Below are 10,790 nucleotides of genomic sequence, written 5' to 3'. Positions count from 1 at the left end.
TAGCCAAACATGACAAGCCTTTTCAATTTCTAGTTTTGTTTTATACGAATGAGTATTTTGCCTGGATGTGTTTGTGTGTAGCACATTCATGCCTGACCCACGGAGGACAGAAGAGGGCATCGGGTCCCCTGAAGCTGGAGCTACAGATGGTTGTGAGCCACCATGTGCGTGCTGGGAACTGAGACAGGTCCTCTGCAAAAGGAATAATTGCCCCTGAACCGTCTCTACAGCCCTATTATGATCCTGTCTTTATCTTCATACTCATTTTTTTAAGGTGGAGAAAATAAAAGAATGGGTGGAGAGGAGCCTTGCTTTGCAATGGAGTGAAGCTGAAATCCAAAGGCAGCCATCCAAGCTCGCGGTGCTCAGGTGCCTGAGAGCTCCAAGCCGTGCTTCCTTTTCTTTGAAAGTAGGGAAATTGCTTATTCGTTTGTAGCTGGAAAAAAATTGGAGAACAGGCTATTTCAACAATAACAACAAAAGCCCAAGATTTTTCATCTTAATGCAATAATCACCCATTTATAGTCAGCACACTTCTGCATTCCTGCCTTAAACCCAGAATTTTATTAGTGTTGGGATTTAGATTCTGAGGCCTACCTGAATGGTGGCAAAACTCCCCCGTGTGTATTGATCCAGGTGGCCACAAGGGGGCGCGCCCAGATCAGCTACTGCTGGCTGCAGCCACCTGGCTTGTTGCTGCCCCCTGCGGTGGATGCATCATTGTTGTGGATCCGTCTGGTAGAGCTTAGGTCTCCGGCCCCAGGGTGATGCCCCTGAAGTCAGGAAGCAGCTGTGCAGGCTGGAGCAAAGGAGCTGGACTGTTGAGACCTATCAAAATTTCCATTAAAATACCCTGGGTTTCTGGAGAGGGAGCGGAAAGTAAATCCAGGACCTACTGTGTGCCTGGATTTTATGTAACTCAACTGCTCTGCAGACACAGGATTTGTGGGGAAGGGAGCCATCTAGGAAGGGAAGGAGCCTACGGGTTGAGTAGGAACATGACCACCAGTCCAGTTTTCTTGGCAGCCAGTCCCGCTATCACGGAGTGAGAACAAGAAAGCGATCTCAGCTGTGGCCCAACTCCAGCCAGCTTCCAGGCAGGGCTCAGTCAGGGACTGGTCTGTGGCCTGGGGCTGAGGTTAAGGTTTCTGGGGAAAATAGCATCCTGATGAGCATCGTGTGTTAACGGAGGAAGCAGCAGCGTCCCTGCCAAGAACTGGCACTAGGACGGTAAGATTGCTTCCGGTTTTTATTAGGGCAGAGAGCCCGAGGATGCTCTGGGAACTATTCTCTGTTCAAGGATTCCCCTCAGGGCAACTCTTTCACTCTTGTATGGGTGTCTCCTCAGACCACCTGCTCCAAAGCAAAGTCTCCAGAGAAGAGCAGTGTGTAACTTTTGGAGGTGGACATGGCAAGGTGGGACAGGGCTGTCTGTGCCTGTCCTCTGTGCCTGTATCTGCACCCCTGTAACTGTCTGTGCCTGCCCCCAGTGCCTGCCCCCAGTGCCTGCCCCTGTACCTGCCCCCAGTGTCTGCCCCCAGTGCCTGCCCCTGTACCTGCCCCCAGTGTCTGCCCCCAGTGCCTGCCCCTGTACCTGCCCCCAGTGTCTGCCCCCAGTGCCTGCCCCCAGTGCCTGCCCCCTGTGCCTGCCCCCTGTACCTTCCCCCTGTACCTGCCCCCAGTGCCTGCTCCCTGTACCTGCCCCCCCATACCTGCCCCCGTACCTGCCCCCCATACCTGCCCCCTGTGTTCTCTTTCCATTAGACTGAATCTAGCCTCTTTCATGTCTTAAAGTCTCCACCCAAGCTGGTATGCTGTGAGCCTAAGGGACAAACAGAAACTTTGTTATTTCCACTCCAGCTTAGCTATGAGTGTGATCAGAGATGTCATGAAACGAAGATAATTTGTAAGTGCTTGTTATTAAATTAATATTCAGTGCTTTACACTTGCTTTTTTAAGAAAGAAAATCCTATGTGTCCTTAAACTTTAAAGTTGAATTTACAGAACTCACTGTTTCTATGCAGTCACTTTCAAGGGACATTTGATGAACAGCCAGTCAACTCCGTTAAAACGAAAAACAACCATCCCCTTTGCAAATGTGGTTAATTAAATTATCTTCAACATTTAACACAGAACTTACTAATTTAATGTATCCAATCACTTTTAAAACACTTTCCTTGCTTGACCTGACAAACAAAACTCTCCAAAGTTTAAGCACTTTGGAGAATCTAAGAACTGGAGCTGCAGTGACTCTTGAGAGCTCTTGCTCGCTACCCTAGCGCTCACAGGTTAGTGTAAGAAGCCACAGGGCCTCAGCAGAGTGACCGCAAGTCTAAAACCAATTACAACTTTCAAATTAGAGTTCAAGGCTCATCTGTTCATTCTCTATGCAAAAAGTCTTTGTTGTTATGAATATTTTACCTAGCAAATACCTAAGTGTGCAAAGTTAGAAGCCATTTGCCCAAGTAAATGAAAAGCTCTCCAGCCCAAGGGAATTAGAGTGACCGCCTCTTCTAGCACACTCGGTCACCTCTGGGCAAAAGTTCCATGTGCAACAAAATAAATAGCCACGCCTGCCTGACCAGGATACGTAAAACAAAGATGGTATTTCCCAGCATTCCTGGTAACAAGTGACTGTGTAACCAAGATCTGTCCAGGGAGATATAAGCAGAAACATTACATGACCCCTTCTGGAAGGCCTTCTGAACAAATGGCTGCTACATGTGCCCTGCCCACCCTGTTTCAGTCATTCCTCCGTCTTCTCCCTGGTCACAGGTGTGATGGCTGGATTTTGGTCCCTGCCTTAGTCCTAGAAGACCAAGCCGGGTGTGAGGAAGCAGGATCCTGGGATTCGGCTGGCTTCATAGAGGATTCTGAGATTCATTAGCCAGACTGCCCATCTAAACTTCCTGGAAATGTGGTCTTGCCTCTTCTCACCTCCTCCCCTCTGTGGACTCGCCTTGGTGACTGGCTTGGATCAATTACTTGTGACAAAATCGGCACTGGGCGATGTCCAAGGCAGCACTCCCGTTTGCCTGCTTGCAGTGCTGCCCTGAGATGCAGTGCTGCATTCGAAGCTGCCCTAACCTGCTGGAAGATGAAGGACCCTGGCCAGAGGATCTGCTATTCGGAGCTGGGGTGAATCCCGGTCGAGTCTCCCAGCTCCGCAGCCTCCTATTTCTGCCCAGGTGAACCCTTCAGAGAGGTGCTCTCCGAGGTACACAATTGTTTTCAACCACTGAGTTTTAGGGTGGTTTGTTTGTTTATGCAGCAAAAGCTGGACAGAATGCAGCTGTGAGCTGCCCAGGTCTCACTTGTCCATGAGCATGAAGCATTTTTTGTTTGAGGTCTAGGATCTGTCAGATCCTGCTGCACCTGTGGGCTGAGCTGAGCTGCATCGTGCAGGTTCTGTCTTGCTGCTGACAGACTTGCAGAGCCTTTTCTAATTGGTTGCCATGTCAACAAAGGACTCCATTTTCTCAGAAGAGGTGGATCTTGTGGACAATTGGGTTCTGGCCATCTCATTAATTCTCCCATCTAATCTGAGACTACATCCCGCTCCCCAGTCCCCGCCCCGCCCTTGCTTCACCCACCCAGGAGGTCACCGCTGGCTTCCTTCTCTAATTTCCTTAATACCTAATTGAATTCTGGAACTGATTTTGCCCCTGTTGCCTGCCCAGGCTCTGACCCTGACGGATATGACAGACAACTAGAATTCCGCAGAGCTCCTTTCTCTGTTCTGTTGTTCTCAAAGTCAAGTCAGATCAGGGGTGCGAGCGTCCTCCTGCTCGGAGCCCCTGCTTCTTTTCCTTGCTGATGGAATCTAGGTTCTGACTTGGTGGGGTTGTTGGGACATAACTCAGATTTTTTACATAAACACTGTGGTGTGCTTAGCTTCCCTGGTAGAGACACAGCAGCTTCCGGGAACCGGGTCATAATTTTCCAGTAGCTTAATAGCCAGCGAGTCAATGAGATCCTCAACTCTTCATCACCATGTACCCATGCTGACCTGGGCACTGCTCACTCCCATCACCATGTGCCCATGCTGACCTGGGCAGCACTCACATCACCATGTGCCCATGCTGACCTGGGCACTGCTCACTCACATCACCATGTGCCCATGCTGACCTGGGCACTCTCTGTTCACATCACTGTGTACCCATGCTGACCTGGGCACCACTCCCATCCCCATGTGCCCATGCGGGCCTGGGCACTGCCCTTATTGTCCTCCCTAAACTACTATGACTGGCTCCTTTGTTCTCCTTCAGGTCATTTGCTAAATGTTGCCCCCGTTGTGCGTGCTCCCCTGACCACATGTCTCACATCAAAAGCAATAACAGGGATTGCAGAGATGGCTCGGGGGTTAAAAGCCCTTACTGCTCCTATAGAAGACCTGGGTTGGGTTACACCTACATGGAAGCTCATAACTGCCTGAAACTCCAGACCTCTTCTGGACTCCAGGGCTACATGAGGTGGTGCACACAAACACATGCAAGCTCACACATATATGTAATTAAAATATTTTTTAAAGTAACAACATAATACAGTGACAACTTTAATAATAATTAAAGCTCTTAATTTTAAACTTATGTTCTCTCAAAAACTAAGAGGCCCTTCAGTATACAGGTAGGGTAACTGGAGAACCCCCACTGTGAGTGTTGATCTTGCTTGTCAACTTCACTGGATCTAGAATGAACCAAGATGAGCACTGGACATGCCTGCGAGGGGCCTTCCTGATCTGGTTATGGGAAGTGGGGAGACCACCCTACATGTGGAGCTTTGCTCTTTCCTGCTTGTCTTCCCGATGTCTTTCCATCAGGCTGGCAAGTTGGTGCACCCCGTTGGAGCCTTGCTGCAGGCTCATCCACCCTGCTGCTACTGCTGCTGCCATTTGTCAACATCAGAACCATTCCTTCCGCCTTCCAATGTGGACTGAAGACCAGTGACTCTCCAGGAACCCCCAGGCCTTCAGTGCTAGACTGGAGGTGCTGGGGATGACCAGCTTCGTGTGCTGAACAACTAACAGGATCTCAGCCTCTCCAGTGTGAAGGTCATCACTGTTGGACTACCTGGGCTATATTGTGCAAGCCAATCTAAAAGTCACACACACACACACACACACACGCACGCACACACGCACACACACACACACCTTTTAATATGTTGTTTTCTCTGTATTACTCTGGTGTGTGGCGTTGCTCCAGTCCAGCACTCTGACCCTGTCACCTCTTTGATGAGAGCTTTTGCTTGCTTTCTTCATTTCTGCAATGAGGTATAGCAGGCTTTCTTTGGGTCACCAACCAGCTCCCAAATCATGACATGGAGACTTATTATCAATTATGAATGCTCAGTCTTATCTTTTGCTCATCCTGCTAGCTCTTATAACTTGGTTTAACCTGTTTCTCTTCATCCATGTTTACCTTTCTTTTATTCTGCATGTCCTGCTCTGTGTCCCAGGAGCCTGCCCCTCTTTTTTCCTCGTTCTCTCCTCTGAAGCCTAGATTCCTCCTCCTACTTATTCTCTCTGCCTGCCTGCCCCACCTATCCACCTACTGTCTAACTATTGGCCATTCAGCTTTTTAATAATTTTTTTTTTTGATTTTTCGAGACAGGGTTTCTCCGTAGCTTTTGGTTCCTGTCCTGGAACTAGCTCTTGTAGACCAGGCTGGCCTCGAACTCACAGAGATCCACCTGCCTCTGCCTCCCGAGTGCTGGGATTAAAGGCATGCGCCACCACCGCCCGGCGGCCATTCAGCTTTTTATTTGGCCAATCAGGTGCCCTAAGCAGACAAAGCAACACATCTTTAATTCATTAAGCAAATGCAACATAACAAATGTAACATATCTTTACCTAGTTACAGTAATATTTCACAATGATGAGGCCCACCTTCAAGGCGTACATGATCAAGCTTTTCCTGTCACTAAGATGTCTCTGTACCACTCCAGTTATTGCTCCTCCTCAGGCCTTGGTTTGGAAGTCACTCTCTCATGGGGCTCCCACAGGCCAGGCCTCTGCTGTCTCTACCAATGCTCCTCTCTCCCCTCCATCCCACCAGAATAGCCCTTCATGTGTTTGTACTGGCATTTGCTCTAAGGAATCTCTCCCGCTGGACCACACTGGTCCTGAGTGCAGGGATCATGCCTGCACTGATCCCAACTCTGCCTTTGCCCAAGGAAGGGCACAGCGAAAATTCATTGTCTTAACCCTGATTGTTGGTTAATGTCACATTCTTGATGCTTTTGGAGGGTTTTCAGATACTTTTAAATAGGCAAGAAGCATTGTAACTTGCAAAATCAGAAAAGAAACTGAATAGCAATAATCCCTAATGCATTGAAATTCAATTTGATTTGCAAAAATTTGATGTATATACTTGACAGTGATGAATCTTTTATATAAAGCAATTCAGAGACCAATTCAGACAATTTTCTTCCTAAAAGCTTAAACCATGAGGCTACATTTTTCGGGCTAAAAAGGGTGGGGAAGTGGGAGCTTCTTGCACCTTCCGCAACCTAATTTCTCAAGTGCAGTTCATTTTTGCAAACTGTCTTCCCAGCTTCCACCGGAACCATTCCCAGAGCTACCCCTTGCCTGCAGGGAGTTTGAAGCACCTAGGAGCCACAAGTCCCATTTCCCCCTTGCTGTCTGTTTTGGAGAAAGCATTGTGACTGGGGCTTGATCCCAGTAAAGAAAAGTTCCTGAGTTACTTCTGGAACCTTCCATAATCCTCTTGAGGAGATGCAAATTTACCCAGTCTAGTTCACATGCTTCCAGAGGTCCCCATCCCCTGTGGGTCATAAGTCAAGGGTCTTTTCCAGGGCTCATCTGGTGAGCCACAGAACAGTAAACTACCCAGAGCAGGACACTCGGAGGCTGAAGTGGTTAACAGGATAAGTCAGAACAGTGTGGAAGCCCGGGGCCATCTGGTCCATCTGCTTCTGCTCCGTTTCCACCCTCTGCCCTCCCTCACTCCCTCCTCTTTACTCCTCTACCACCAATAACCACATACTCTCCTCTTAGCTTTTGAACTTGCTGTTCTCTGTGCCTGGAACACACACACACACACACAACTAGACAACTACAACTTACTGTCAACCTTACGCATCTCTGGTCTTATGTCACCCCTTATGTCACGGCTATCCTTTCTCCGTTACTCACCCCCTCCTCCCTTTCTTTTTCTCCCTAGGACTCACACCCTCCTAACCCGCTCCCACCAGATCCACTTATTCTGTTACAGCTAGTTTATCTCCCCCTTGAAAACTGAGCCCCAAAGCATCAATGAATCCCCTGCCTTGCCTGGCACTGTATATACAGTAGGTGCTCAATAATATTCATCAAAACTGAGAATTCAGATAGGGAAGACACTGCCCTTGATTATGCAACAACTTTTAGCCAGATGGCATCCCTGTGTGTCTCTCTGTGAGCTCCCTCAGCTCATAGGGTAGAAACCATCAACTTTATTCTTACACTAGGAAACTGAAGCTCGGTGGTTTGGGTCAGAATTAATTAATTCATGCAGATCATTACATGCTGGCTCCCTGAAGCTTGAAATATCACCAGCAGCATTTAACAGAAGAGAAAACCAAAGAGGTCCAGTCCCCTGCTGCAGCTGCTGTTCAGTTAGAGCAACGCTCAGGGCCCTGAGCCTGAACTCTCTGTCCAGTGCTCCTCCCCCAAGTCCCTATATTTCATATGTGGGTAATCAGAAAGCTCCCCTGGCTTCTCAGGCCTCAGGGAAGCTCCTGCAGGGACCTGGCAGGGGACCAGAGGCATTGGATGGAGAAGAAGACAGGTGCATGGTTTCAGAAGACAAACTCCCTGTCAGAGGTGATGAAGAATGATGGACTCAGCGGGAATTAGACAGAAACAAGACAAACTGTGCGTGAGTGCAACATGGGTGCACATTTCCCCGTCGGATGAGTAATTAGAAATCTGTGTTATAAATCTCCACACTCCTATGTCATGTTATGGATGCCAACCTGACATCTATTAGGGGAGAATTGTTCCCTTAGCTGATGTGAGGATTTTTGTTGTCTTCACATTGGAGCCTTTAATGAATAGATAAGACCCATTGCTAGGCTGGTTCCTTTGAGGGGCTTGGCAGGGGAGCGTGGGGGAGGGCTGATCCAAAGCAGAGGACGGTAATGACTGTCATAATCATTATGACCAAACTTCCTGTCTGGTGACTGTGTTCGATGTTGTCTGGAAACTGCTTGCTTCTTAGTAATGGGCTCTCTAAAGGTTACCAGGGTGTTGGCATGCTGGTAGCCAGTGCCTGTGTGCTGCATGACCATTGCACAGTAACCTTGGGCAGGGACAGAGGCTCTGGAATCTGGAAGGGCTGTGATAGTCTCTGTCTCCACAAATAGCTCATTAAAAAGGATGGTGTGGAGCCCTCTGAGGTGTGGAAATTTCTCTGCTGGGGACTGAGTGGCAGCAACCGCAGTTATATGCATAAACCTAAACATTCTCACTTGAGGGGACTTTAGAGCAAATGTGTCACAACTCCAGAAGAATTACTTAATGCCACTCTTTAAACACAAACAACAGAATGTTGTTCCTTCAACAGGTGTGTGTATCATTCGGGTGGTACCAGGCACAGCATGATCAGAGTCATCATTAGAAAACAGGGTGCTGAAGAGGTCCAGTCCCCCCTGCCATGGCGGCTGTGCAGTGCTAGAACAATATCAGGCCCGTGGGCCTGGACTACAGGAGCAGTCAGCATGTGGCACACACTGCTTAAGGCAAGTTAGGTGTCTTGTGACTTACTTGCTACTCCTGAATTTTTGCTGCTGACCAGTAAAGTCAGTATCTCAAGTCACCACTCAAGAGATTAGAAATCTGAGCCCCAAGACTCTGTGCCCCTTGAGCCATGTTGCCCACCCCTCATAGGTGGGCCTCTTGGTGACCACGAAAGTAACCTAGAAAGGGGAAGCCAGAAACACTAGGATTGCGGAATCCATAATGTATGGGAAAATATCAAGGGCTATTTCTCGTTTTTTTAAAAATTTGGAAAGAGCCACCCTAAAGTGGTGGGAGAGTGATGGCTGGTGTCAAACACGGTTGTGCACATTGTAATACGATTTTATAATTACTTAGCTCCAACCGAGAGCCGTCTTGGAGAGCCAGATGTCTGCAGTCTCTTGTTCATTTCCCACGGCATCTGCTTGCCAGCTTCCCCTGTCCCCACCAGCCCTCCACTCGCTAGAGAGTGATTCGCTGTTGTTGTGGTCTGGCACATTCCCTACCTGTGGGAATCATGCTCCAGTTTTCCTTCCCCCTTTGGGCCAGCCCTCTCCTTCCTTTCCCATTACTTTGCATGAGGATGGGTCCAATCTGACTCCATGATGTTCATGTTGTGACCAACCAGAGCAGCAGACAAACCTGCCTGTGATGACTGGAACTAGCTCAGTTTTGGTCATAAGACCTAAATGTTGCCAAAGGTATAACAGAATATTGACTAGAATTATTATGAAAATAATACATCAAACAGAAACCTGCATGTTGAGAGCTAAAACTTTTGGAAGCCACTGGAAAAATACATAGAGCCTACTGACAGACAGGTCCTGAGGTCCTTAGAGAGTCCCTTGTTCCAGTTCTCCTGAAGCACAGCCTTATTAGGGTTTGCATTATATAAGTCAACAAATTGCCCTGCTTTTCCCATTTGAGGTAGTCAGAAACCAGTTCTGAAAGCAGCAGAAAAACCTTCTCCAGAGAACACTCCAGGCTGACAGATGACACAGGATCAGGATTCCACAGGTAGACATGACAGAGCTGACTCTCTGACCCATCAAAGTGGGAGTCAGTGCTGCCAAGTGTCAGGCTACAAACGCGGTCAGGCAGACTCAGTGTCTGCTTTGGACCTGGGTGTGGCTGGGTAGAATGAATTCAAAACTTAGGCTCCTTCCTACTTCCCTTTCCCATGATGAGCAAGAAAGCAATCTCCCTAAGAGAAGGATTGTCTGGGTAGACCCACTGTCCTTCACTTTGAATCCCCATTCTTTTCTCTATGGTAAGTGCCGCTATTTTTAACTTTAGCTTCATAGTTTTCCTTACTTGCTGAACCTCTAGCCTGTTGAAGGGGGAAAGAGGAATATATATCCTAAGTGCTCAGTAGTCTGTACATCTAATGTAGCTGCCACCATGCACTGTTACAGCTTAACAGTTTCTGCCTGAGAACTGTAGGGCTAAGCAGAGACAGAAGGAGTCGGAATTTTCCTGAGTTCTGCTCTTTGTGCGCCTGCCTGCTTAGGTTGAATCCCCTTCCTCTTATCTTGGGAAAAGCCAGCGCCTGCAAATCTGTCTTAAGAAACGGTTGACACGGCTGTCCAGTTAGACATCAAAATCCTGTTTCCTAGAGTGAGAATATCTTAACAGCTCCCAGCAATGCCCATGCCCATGCCAATAACCACGTAGTCCAAGGCATGCCCGAACTACAGTAGACACTCCCTGTCAGTGGGCATGGAACCCAGAGAGCACACTCAGATGGTTGAAGTGTTCAACACTCTCAATATAGACTATAAAAAGCTGTAAAAAACTTCAGGATGGTACCAGACTTACACAAAGCACTGCCTTTGGTACATTGCCTGCTAGCAAAATTGTGAATAAAGCTGAGTTCTTCGAGTACAGTTTCAAAATTTGGATTTCAGGGAGCATGGGGACCTTAGGAGAGAGTTGAAGGGGAGGGGAGAGGCAGGGAGGGGAGAGGCAGAGAAAAATGTAGAGCTCAATAAAAATCAATAAAAAAAAAAGTTGGATTTCAGACAGAGCAGTGGTGGCGCACACCTTTAAT

Source organism: Microtus oregoni, unplaced genomic scaffold (assembly GCF_018167655.1).
Source record: "Microtus oregoni isolate MIOR12 unplaced genomic scaffold, Mior012 000020F_ref0000438, whole genome shotgun sequence".
Classification (NCBI taxonomy): domain Eukaryota; kingdom Metazoa; phylum Chordata; class Mammalia; order Rodentia; family Cricetidae; genus Microtus; species Microtus oregoni.
The sequence above is the reverse complement of the archived record's forward strand: the minus strand, read 5'-3'. Positions refer to the sequence as shown.